This window comes from Capricornis sumatraensis, chromosome X (assembly GCF_032405125.1).
Source record: "Capricornis sumatraensis isolate serow.1 chromosome X, serow.2, whole genome shotgun sequence".
Lineage (NCBI taxonomy): Eukaryota > Metazoa > Chordata > Mammalia > Artiodactyla > Bovidae > Capricornis > Capricornis sumatraensis.
This window is the reverse complement of record NC_091092.1, coordinates 31,527,884-31,540,837: the sequence shown is the minus strand read 5'-3', so window position 1 is coordinate 31,540,837 and position 12,954 is coordinate 31,527,884.

Genomic DNA, 12,954 nt, shown 5'->3' with positions numbered 1-12,954 from the left:
TATGGGGATGGGGGGCTGGGGAAGAGCACAGTTGAGAAACAAAAGGTTTTAAAAATAACCTCAAACTCCAAAGTAAATGATATTTTCCCATCATCATTTATTATCTCAACTAAAGCTTAAAATTTGACTTGTTGACTGACAGGGAGTCTAGTAAGTGAGAGAGTTAAATTTGATAAATATCAAGCATGCCTGTACCTAACACTCATGCTATTAAGGAAACTTCTGCCTTGGGTTTTTCAACTACTTATTATAACTTCCACAATGTCTGCAACTTGTTTTGAATTGACATCCATATCCAGCTTGCCTTGGCAAACAAACAAGAAGAAAGATTAATTAGTTCTTGGATACTTTATATTCCAGGTCTGTGACTTCTCCAGTTAGTGGCATAGTTAGTGCAGTGGACTCGGTTTATTTTGCGCTGTGACAATGCCAACAGTATGCGTTTCTGTATGTTGGTGTGTCTTCCTTTTTGGCACTCAGGCTGAGCTCAGTAATGACTGTGGAATCAACACAGCTAGTTGTAAATGATGTATGAAATTAAAAAATCTCTGGCCAGTGCATTCAAAGAGTGCGGAGGAGAGAGGAAATGCCGTGCAGAGCCACTTTGTAGTGTAGTTTTTACATATCTTGATATGCTGCCAAGTCAAGAAGGGGATGACTGAAACCCAGCAAATTTGCGAGCACTAAATTTTATTGCATTCTAGTCTTTTTTGTTTGGCTCTTTTATTATCATTATATAAAATTATCTGATGCTTTAATTGTACAAATTTAAAACAGTAGTAAATATTGTTGCTTCAACCTTGGAGAAGGGAAATATAGGACATAGAATTTTTGCCAGATGCAGTTCATTTTCTTACTATCTTCTACCTAAACAATCTGCATGTTATATGTCTATTGGTCCATATACCCCCAATTGTCTCCTTCCATTCTTTTGTTTTTTATGTGTGATCAATGCTAATGCAGAATATATTAATTTGCCATCTGTTGATTCAATACAATGAGTGAAATAAGCAGTTTCTGGAGAGAAGAGAATCAACCAGTTATTTTACTGAATCACTAGTTTTCTTAGTTAAAAGTTAGGTTAGTTTATTTTGGGGATATCTGTTCTCTAATACCTTCAGGTTAGTTAGGTAACTAACCTGAAGAGTTCCTAACCTGAAGTCAGATTGCTGGTGTTTGAATTCTTGCTCCAACGCTTACTGACTCTATGTCCTTGGTAAAATTATTTACATTTTCTCTGCTTTCCTTCCCCCTCATCCATAAAATTGTCTTAGCCTGCTATTTACAGTTTTATCCTACAAATTCTTACTTTGGAGGTTAAATGAGAGGATAAATGTAACAGTTTTTGGAGAATGGCTGATATGAAAATAGAGCCAGATCATGGTAGTATTCTTTATTCCTCTCCTCCAAGATTTACTGAGGTATAATTGACAAATAAAATTGCAGTATATTTAATATGTATTTGATCATTTGATATATGTATACATTTTGAAATGATTACTATGGTTAAGTTAATTAACACATCCATCACCTTGCACATTTTTTTTTTTTTTTGGTGATAATGCTCTAAGAAAATTTCAAGTTTACAATACAGTATTAACTATAATCAGCACCCTGTATATTAGATCCTCAAAACTTATTTTTATTATAATTGAAAGTCTGTACATTTGACAACAGATACAATTTCTCCTTCTACCTGGCTGCCACCATTCTGTTTTCTGTTTCTATGAGTTTAAATTTTGTTTAACTATTATTGCCTTCTTATTTTCAGTTCTGTTCAGTTGCTCACTCATGTCTGTTTCTTTGTGACCCCATGAACTGCGGCACGCCAGGCCTTCCTGTCCATCACCAACTCACGGAGATTACCCAAACTCATGTCCATTGAATTGGTGATGCCAACTAACCATCTCATCCCCTGTCGTCCCCTTCAATCTTTCCCATCATCAGGGTCGTTTCAAATGAGTCAGCTCTTCGCAACAGGTGGCCAAAATATTGGAGTTTCAGCTTCAACACAGTCCTTCAAATGAACACCCAGGACTGATTTCCTATAGGATGGACTGGTTGAATCTCCTTTCAGTTCAAGGGACACTCAAGAGTCTTCTTCAGCACCACAGTTCAAAAGCATCAATCCTTTAGCACTCAGCTTTCTTTATAGTCCCACTCTCACATACATACATAACTACTGGAAAAACTTTAGCCTTGACTGGAAGGACTTTTGTTGACAAAGTAATGTCTCTGCTTTTCAATATGCTGTCTTGGTAGGTCATAACTTTCCTTCCAAGGAGTAAGCGTCTTGTAATTTCATGGCTGCAGTCACCATCTGCAGTGATTTTGAAGACAAAAAATATAAAGTCAGCCACTGTTTCCACTGTTTTCCCATCTACTTGCCATGAAGTGACGGGACAGGATGCCATGATCTTAGTTTTCTGAATGTTGAGCTTTAAGCCAACTTTTTCACTTTCCACTTTCACTTTCATCAAGATGTTCTTTAGTTCTTCTTCACTTTCTGCCATAAGGATGCTGTCATCGCATATCTGAGGTTATTGATATTTCTCTTGGCAATCTTGATTCCAGCTTGTGCTTCACTAGCCCAGCATTTCTCATGATGTACTCTGCATATAAGTTAAATAAGCAGGGTGACAATATACAGCCTTGATGTACTCCTTTTCCTATTTGGAACCCATCTGTTGTTCCATGTCCGGTTCTAACTGTCACTTCCTGACCTGCATACTGGTTTCTCAAAAGATAGGTCAGGTGGTCTGGTATTCCCATCTTTCAGAATTTTCCACAGTTTATTGTGATCTGCACAGTCAAAGGTTTGGCATAGTCAGGAAAGCAGAAATCGATGTTTTTCTGGAACTCTCTTGCTTTTTGATGATCCAGTGAATGTTGGAAATTTGATCTCTGGTTCCTCTGTCTTGTCTAAAACCAACTTGAACATCTGCAAGTTCAGAATTCATGTATTGATGAAGCCTGCCTTGGAGAATTTTGTGCATTACTTTACTGGCGTGTGAGATCAGTGCAATTGTGCAATAGTTTGAGCATTCTATGTCACTGCCTTTCTTTGGGAATGGAATGAAAACTGACCTTTTCCAGTCCTGTGGCCACTGCTGAGTTTTCCAAATTTGCTGGCCTATTGAGTGCAGCACGTTCACAGCATCATCTTTTAGGATTTGAAATATTGCAACTGGAATTCCATAGCCTCCACTAGCTTTGCTCATAGTGATGCTTTCTAAGGCTGACTTGACTTCACATTCCAGGATGTCTGGCTCTAGGTGAGTGATCACACCATCGTGATTATCTGGGTCATGAAGATCTTTTTTGTATAGTTCTTGTGTATTCCTGCCACCTCTTCTTAATATCTTCTGCTTCTGTTAGATCCATACCTTTTCTGTCTTTTATGGAGCCATCTTTGCATGAAATGTTCCCTTGGTATCTCTAATTTTCTTGAAGAGATCTCTAGTCTTTCCTAGTCTATTGTTTTTCTCTATTTCTTTGCATTGATCCCTGAGGAAGGCTTTCTTATCTCCTCGCTATTCTTTGGAACACTGCATTCAAATGGGCATATCTTTCCTTTTCTCCTTTGCGTTTCTCCTCTCTTCTTTTCACAGCTATTTGTAAAGCCTCCTCAGACAGCCATTTTGCTTTTTTGCATTTCTTTTTCTTGTTGATAGTCTTGATCCCTGTCTCCTGTACAATGTCATGAATTTCCATCCATAGTTCTTCAGACACTCTGTCTATCATATCTAGTCCCTTAAATCTATTTCTCACTTCCACTGAATAATAAGAAGAGATTTGATTTAGGTCATACCTGAATGGTCTAGTTTTTCCCCCCACTTTCTTCAATTTAAGTCTGATTTGGCAAGAAGTTCATGATCTCAGCCACAGTCAGCTCCCAGTCTTGTTTTTGCTGACTGTATAGAGCTTCTCCATCTTTGGCTGCAAATAATATAATCAATCTGATTTTCGTGTTGACCATCTGGTGATGTCCATGTGTAGAGTCTTCTCTTGTGTTGTTGGAAGAGGGTGTTTGCTATGACCAGTGTGTTCTCTTGGAAAAACTCTATTAGCCTTTGCCCTGCCTCATTCTGTACTCCAAGGCCAAATTTTCTTGTTATTCCAGGTGTTTCTTGACTTCCTACTATAATCCAGTCCCCTATAATGAAAAGGACATCTTTTTTGGGGTGTTAGTTCTAAAAGGTCTTGTAGGTCTTCATAGAGCCATTCAACTTCAGCTTCTTCAGGGTTACTGGTTGGGGCATAGGCTTGGATTACCCTGATATTGAATGTTTTGCCTTGGAAACGAACAGAGATCATTCTGTCATTTTTGAGATTGCATCCAAGTACTGCATTTTGGACTCTTTTGTTGACTATAATGGCTACTCCATTTTTTCTAAGGGATTCCTTCCCCCAGTAGTAGATATAATGGTCATCTGAGTTAAATTCACCCATTCCAGTCCATCTTAGTTCGCTGATTCCTAATTTGCTGATTCCTAAAATGTTCACTCTTGCCATCTCCTATTTGACCACTTCCAATTTGCCTTGATTCATGGACCTAACATTCCAGCTTCTTATGCAATATTGCTCTTTACAGCATCGGGCCTTGATTCTATCACCAGTCACATCCACAACTGGGTGTTGGTTTTGCTTTGGCTCCATCCCTTCATTCCTTCTTCTTCTATTAGAACCTTGGAAAGTATCAACTGAAGCAAAAAACATAGATATATGAAATAAGAGCTCTACACATAGTTTTGCTTCTACTTTAAAACTCTATATTGTTACAATAGATATTCTTATATTTATCCCTTCTAGGACTATTTAATGCAATAGCTTTAGTTGGATAGGTCTGAAATTTTAAAAATTGCACATGCTATATATTATGTATTAACACTATTTCAACAAATCTCTAAATTTTAAAATTAAAAGTTGTGCCTTGAAAACTCAGTAGTCCTATTTCACAAAGCAAGCAAGCACTAGACTTAGGAACTCATCAACCTATCCAAAGAGAACCCACAGGATAAAAATGCATATTAATTGTGAAATATTTAATAAATTTGTAGAATTTAAAGACATAAGAACATCTTAAGGAAAACTAGAATGAGATCAGAACATATGCTCTTCTACAAATTGAGTGGCTATAGAATTTAGGTCAGGGTGTTCATGAACAGTGGTGAAGACACAGTATTTCCATAGTGAATATCGTTGAAAAAATGTCTGGAAAAGAAGTTGGCAAATTTTCTAAATTTTCTAAGTTGCTAGAATTCTTTTGGTAGAACAACAAAGCTCTTTTGCAAATAGATTACACATACACATACTACATATATGCATTTTTATATAATGTATATACCCTGCCAAAATATTCCACTGTCTTTCATAGATAGGATGATGCTGAACATTATCTGAAAAGATATAGATCTTTGAAAAGTATTCTCAAGATGATGATGTTGTTCAGTAGCTAAGTTGTGTACAACTCTTTGTGACCCCATGGACTGCATCATGCCAGGCTTCCCTGACTTTCACTGTCTCTCTGAGTTTGCTCAAACACATGTCCATTGAGTGTGATGCCATCCAAACATGTCATCCTCTGTCACCCTCTTCTCCTCTTGCCCTCAGTCTTTCCCAGTATCAGGGTCTTTTCCAGTGAGTCAGCTCTTCACGTCAGGTGGTCAGAGTACTAAAGCTTCACCTTCAGCACCTGTTCCTCCAGTGAATATTCAGGGTTGATTTTCTTTAGGAGTGGTTTGATTTCCTTACATTCCAAGAGATTCTCAAGAGTCTTTTCCAGCATCACAATTCAAAAGCATCAATTCTTCAGCACTCAGCCTTCTTTATGGTCCACCTCTCACATCTGTACATGACTACTGGAAAAACCATAGCTCTAACAATACGGACCTTTTGCAGCAAAGTGACATCTCTGCTTTTTAATACAGTATCTATATTTGTCATAGCTTTACTTCTAAGGAGCCAGCACCTTTTAATTTCATGAATGCAGTCACTGTCCTCAGTGATTTTGGAGCCCAAGAAAATAAAGTCTATTACTGTTCTACTTTTTCCTCATCTATTTGCCATGAAGTGATGGAACTGGATGCCATGATCTTAGTTTTTTGAATGTTGAGTTTTAAGCCAGCTTTTTCACTCTCCTCCTTTGACCCTCATTAAGAGGGTATTTAGTTCCCTTCACTTTCTGCCATTAGGGTGGTGTCATCTGCATATCTGAAAGAAAGAAATAAAGTGAAGTCGCTCAGTCATGTCTGACTCTTTGAGACCCCATGGACTGTAGCCTACAATGCTCCATCATCCATCAGATTTTCCAGGCAAGAGTACTGGAGTGGATTGCCATATCCTTCTCCAAGTTGTTGATATTTCTCTTCCAGCAGTCTTGATTCCCACTTGTGATTCATCCTGGCTGGAATTTTGCATAATGTACTCTGCATATAAGTTAAATAAGCAGAGTTACAGGATACAGACTTGATACACACCTTTCCCAATTTTGAACCAGTCTGATGTTCCACATCTGGTTCGGTTGCTTCTTGACCTGCATACAGGTTTTCTTAGGATACAGGTTAGATGGTCTGGTATTTTTATCTCTTTAAGAATTTCCCCCAAGGGCGGACCTAAGATGGCGGAGGAATAGGACGGGGAGACCACTTTCTCCCTCACAAATTCCTCAAAAGAACATTTCAATGCTGAGCAAACTCCACAAAACAACTTCTGAATGCTGGCAGAGGACATCAGACACCCAGAAAAGCAGATCATTGTCTTCAAAAACAGGTAGGAAAAAATATAAAAGACGAAAAAAGAGACAAAGGAGGTGGGGAGGGAGCTCCGTCCCGGGAAGGGAATTTTAAGAAGAGAGGTTTCCAAACGCCAGGAAACACTCTCCCTGCTGAGTGTATGGCGAGCCTTGGAAGCACAGAGGGCAACAAAAAAGGAAGGAAAAATAAATAAATAATTTAAACCAACAGATTACAAGCCCAACAGTAACTCCCCCAGTGGAAAAACAGAACAGACGCCTGCATCCACCACTAACAAGTGGGAGCAGGGCAGGGAGGTGTGGGAGGTGCGGGCTGCAGTGCTTTGTAAGAATCGGGCAGGAATGCCCCGCGCATAACCAGAACGAACTAACTTGGGCTAGCAAACCAGACAGTGGGATAGCTACCATGTGAAAAGCTTGAACATAAGACACCACCAGGACCGCACACAGAACAAAGGATGGAACGGAAATAGCTGTCTACAGACCATCCCCCACCGGGGACAGGCAGCCAGAGCCATAAGGGCTGGAAAGGGACAATCGCAGCCCCGGAGAGACTTTACCTACCAAACTGCAAACAGGCTTCTTTGCTAAGACTTCTGGGGGTGCTGGACAGTCACCATCTGCCTCCTAAGGGGTGCCAGCGGTACACCCAGAAAACTAAGCAGCAGAGACAGGAAAGGCGACAAGTCGCAGCAACCGCGCTCGCCAAACTCCTGAGCTACTCGGACCTGGGAAGGGCACAAAACGCAGTCCCAACCGAATCTGCGCCTCTGAGGGCTACCTGAGTGCCGAACCTGAGCGGCTTAGACCGGGGAGGTGCACGCAGCCTAGGGCCGGCCTCAGACGGTTCCAGGCTGAGCATCGTAGAGCCTGAGCGGTTTGTGCACAGCGAGCAGGGACAGGCCCAGCGGGGCTGAGACACTGTGTGCACACGACAGTGCTATTTGTTTGCAGCATCCCTCCCTCCCCACAGCACGACTGAACAAGTGAGCCTAAAAAAAAAAAAAAAAAAAAAAAGTGTCCACCACCACCCCCCCGTGTCAGGACAGAAATCAGACACTGAAGAGACCAGCAAACAGAAGAAGTTAAACAGAGGGAACCGCCTTGGAAGTGACCCCACACTGCCCACAACACCAGAGAAAGGGCCAGATATAGCTTTACTATTTTTACCATCATTCCTTTTTTTTTTTCTTTTTTCTTTTTTTTTTTTTTTTTTGTTGATGCTGTTGTGGGGTTGTTTTTTCTTCTTTTCTTTACTTCTTTTTTTTCTAACTTTTAAAAATTGTTAAGTCTTCTATTTCTCCTCTAATTTTTATTTCTATAACCTACTATTACTTTTCAAAAAAAAAAGGACTATATTTTTTAAAGCAAACACCATATATAGTCTTTGTGTGGTTTTTGTTGGACAAGTGGTGCTGAGAAAACTGGTCAACCACTTGTAAAAGAATGAAACTAGATCACTTTCTAACACCACACACAAAAATAAACTCAAAATGGATTAAAGATCTAAATATAAGACCAGAAACTATAAAACTCTTAGAGGAGAACATAGGCAAAACACTCTCTGACATAAATCACAGCAAGATCCTCTATGATCCACCCCCCAGAATTCTGGAAATAAAAGCAAAAATAAACAAATGGGATCTAATTAAAATTAAAAGCTTCTGTACAACAAAGGAAACTATAAGCAAGGTGAAAATATAGCCTTCTGAATGGGAGAAAATAATAGCAAATGAAGCAACTGACAAACAACTAATCTCAAAAATATAGAAGCAACTTATGCAGCTCAATTCTAGAAAAATAAATGACCCAATCAAAAAATGGGCCAAAGAACTAAATAGACATTTCTCCAAAGACATACGGATGGCGAACAAACACATGAAAAGATGCTCAACATCACTCATTATTAGAGAAATGCAAATCAAAACCACAATGAGGTACCACTTCACACCAGTCAGAATGTCTGTGATCCAAAAATCTGCAAGCAATAAATGCTGGAGAGAGTGTGGAGAAAAGGGAACCCTCCTATACTGTTGGTGGGAATGCAAACTAGTACAGCCACTCTGGAGAACAGTATGGAGATTCCTTAAAAAATTGCAAATAGAACTGCCTTATGACCCAGCAATCCTACTTCTGGGCATACACACCGAGGAAACCAGAATTGAAAGAGACACATGTACCCCAATGTTCATTGCAGCACTGTTTATAATAGCCAGGACATGGAAACAACCTAGATGTCCATCAGCAGATGAATGGATAAGAAAGCTGTGGTACATATACACAATGGAGTGTTACTCAGCCATTAAAAAGAACACGTTTGAATCAGTTCTGATGAGATGGATGAAACTGGAGCCGATTATACAGAGTGAAGCAAGCCAGAAAGAAAAACACCAATACAGTATACTAATGCATATATATGGAATTTAGAAAGATGGCAATGATGACCCTGTATGCAAGACAGCAAAAGAGACACAGATGTGTAGAATGGACTTTTGGACTCAGAGGGAGAGGGAGAGGGTGGGATGATTTGGGAGAATGGCATTGAAACATGTATACTATCATGTAAGAATCGAATCGCCAGTCTATGTCCGATGCAGGATACAGCATGCTTGGGGCTGGTGCACGGGGATGACCCAGAGAGATGGTATGTGGAGGGAGGTGGGAGGGGGGTTCATGTTTGGGAACGCATGTACACCCGTGGTGGATTCATGTCAATGTATGGCAAAACCAATACAATATTGTAAATTAAATTAAACTAAAAATAAAAATAAAAATAAAAAAAAAGAAATTACCCCAGCTTCTTGTGATCCACACAGTCAAATGCTTTAGTGTAATCAATGAAGCAGAAGATTTTTTTTTTTTTTTCTGGAATTCCCTTGCTTTCTCTATGATTCAACAAATGTTGGAAATTTGATTTCTGGTTACTCTGCCTTTTCTAAATCCAGCTTGTACATCTGGAAGTTCTCAGTTCATGTATTGCTGAAGCCAAGCTAGACAATGGAAATGTTAGCCAAACACAGTTCACTTTTAAATGATGAGACTCTTTTTAATTGAGAATTTCAAAGAATCCTTCATAATACATCAGAGGCATTTGATGCAAAATTTCCAGTATTTTCTCCTTTAAATAAAAGTAATATTTTTCCATGTTATTTTCAAAACCAATTGAATTGCTTTATAGTTATATCATATAATTATCACAATTTACATAGTTGTTGCTGATACAGATTATTTCTAATTTTATCGTGGTAAATAATGTTTCTGTTAATATATTTTTTAAGATTGTTTTCTACCTTTTGGATCAGTTTTCTTAAGATAGATTTCCAGGAGCAGTATTACTGGCTAAAATGATATATATGTTTTGAATTCCTGATAGTTTATACTCCATAAGCAGTCATTATTCTTTGCATACTCTCAGGGCCAACAAAATTGAATTTCAGTGTTTTGAGATCTCAAAAGATGTAGCAGATTTAAGTGAATGTCTGCTCACTGCATACTCATATTTGTGGACTTTCAGAAGAGGAGCAGCAGAGAAGTTTCAGATCTCTAAAGGCAAATAAGAAAGTCATCTGACTCCATCTAGAATTTCTTTATATCTCTCAATGAAACCCCGAAGAGTTGAATACAATTAATTGAGCAGTGCCTTCAAAATTCTAAATCACAGTGAATTTAAACCTAGAATTCTATACTTGACAAACAAAAATTAAAGGTAGTTGTAGAATGAAGGCATTTTCATAAATAAATATTCAAAAGATAGTAAGATGTGTGCTCCAAAAGGAGGGAGTTCAGAAAGATAAATTGACTTACAGAAAACTGCAGTTGTTATACAAAAGAGTAAAAAGATTCTTCAAGATGATACTGGAGGGAGATGCTAGAATGGCACTCATCAGGCCTAGAAGGCAAACTAACTAGTCTGGAGCAAGTGGCTCAAGAGATAGACTTATGGAAAGTGTTCATATTCTTGTGTTTTTCCATTATATAGCTGCTTTATGGTTTTTTATATATTTAAATAATTTTTCATCAACTTGTAAATTTTTAAAAACATGTAGAATAATTAAAAATAAGTGCCACTTTCACTTGATGGAATTAATGAAGGTTGTACTGCACGCAGACATGCACACCTAAGAGTTTAGAGAAATAGAAAAATATGATACCCAGAAATCAGGAAATACAACAAAAAAGGAAGGCAGAAGTAAGTCTCAGAATGATAGTTGTTTCACAAATCTAGAAAACAACCAGTCTTGAGAGAAGTGTAGATTTCCAAGAGGGATAAGCACAAGAATAAAAGTATAAAAATGATAAAATAACTGAATGGTAATAAAACCTGAGGAAATTATATTGAAAGTTCATGAGAAGGAATGGAAGAATTAGCAATAAAAAGAAAGCCAAGCAAATTAAAAGAAAAAATGTAATAACTAAGCTTCAGGAACAAAAGCAAGAAAGAACCAGGAGAAGCTGCCATGTTATCTGCCATAAAAGGAAGTTAATAGATAATAAAAAAGGAGTAAGAGCCTGGCTATTTTTTCATAAAAGACATGTCACTTCATGCCTGTCAGGATGGCTATTATCAAAAAGCCAAAAGACAAAAACTGATGAGGATGTGGAAAATTGGAACTCTTGCACAATGTGGGTCAAAATTAAAAATGAAATCAGGGAGCCTGCTTCTTCTAGCTTTGTTTTCCTTTTTCGAGTTTGCTTTGGCAATTCGGGGTCTTTTGTATTTGTATATGAATTTTACAAATTTTTGTACTAGTTTTGTGAAAAATGCCATTGGTAGTTTGACAGGGGTTGCACTGAATATGTAGATCACCTTGAGTAGTATAGTCATTTTAACAGTATTGATTTTTCCAGTCCAAGAACATGGTATATATTTCCCTCTGTTTCTGTCATTTTGATTTCTTTCATCAGTGTCTTACAGTTTTCCCAGTGCAGGTCTTTTGTCTCCTTAGGTAGATTTATCCCTACATGTTTTATTTTTCATTTTAATGTGATGGTAATTGGGATTGTTTCCTTAATTTCTGTTTCTGATCTTCCATTGTTAGTGTATAGGAATGAAAGAAATTTCTGTGTATTAATTTTGTGTCCTGTAACTTTATCTGAATTCACTGATGAGCTCTAGTGGTTTTCTGGTGGCATCTTTAGGATTTTCTATTTATAGTATCATTATCTGCAAACAGTGACAGTTGTACTTCTTTGTTTCCAATTTGGAGTTCTTTAATTTATTTTTGTTATGGAGAACAGTATGGAGGTTCCTTACAAACTAAACATAGAACTACCACACGATTTAGCAATCCCACTCTTGAGCATGCATCCAGAGAAAACCATAATTCAAAAAGATAGATGAGTCCCACTGTTCACTGCAGTGCTGTTTACAATACCCAACAAATGGAACCAATGTAAATTTCTATCAACAGATGAATAAATAAAGAAGATGTGGTACATATATACAATGGAATATTACTCACCCATAAAAAAGAATGTAATAATGCCATTTGTAGCAACATGGGTGGATTCAGAGATTACCATACTAGGTGATAGCATATTCAAAAGCAGAGACATTACTTTGCCAACTAAGGTCAGTCTAGTCAAGGCTATGGTTTTTCCTGTGGTCATGTATGGATGTGAGAGTTGGACTGTGAAGAAGGCTGAGCACCTAAGAAATGATGCTTTTGAGCTGCGGTGTTGGAGGAGACTCTTGAGAGTCCCTTGGACTGCAAGGAGATCCAACCAATCCATTCTGAAGGAGATCAGCTCTGGGATTTCTTTGGAAGGAATGATGCTAAAGCTGAAACTCCAGTACTTAGGCCACCTTATGTGAATGGTTGACTCATTGGAAAAGACTCTGATGCTGGGAGGGATTGGGGGCAGGAGAAGAAGGGGAGGACAGAGGATGAGATGGCTGGATGGCATCACTAACTCGATGGACGTGAGTCTGAGTGAACTCTGGGAGTTGGTGATGGACAGTGAGGTCTGGAGTGCTGCGATTCATGGGGTCGCAAAGAGTCGGACACGACTGAGCGACTGAACTGAACTGATACTAGGTGAAGTAAGTTAAAGACAAATATCATATGATATCCCTTAAATGTGGAATCTAAAAGGTACAAGTAAACTTATTTAAAAAAACAGAAACAGACTCACAGACTTTGGAAGTGAGCTTTTGGTTACCAAAGGGGAAAAGTAGGGAGAAGGGATAAATTAGGAGT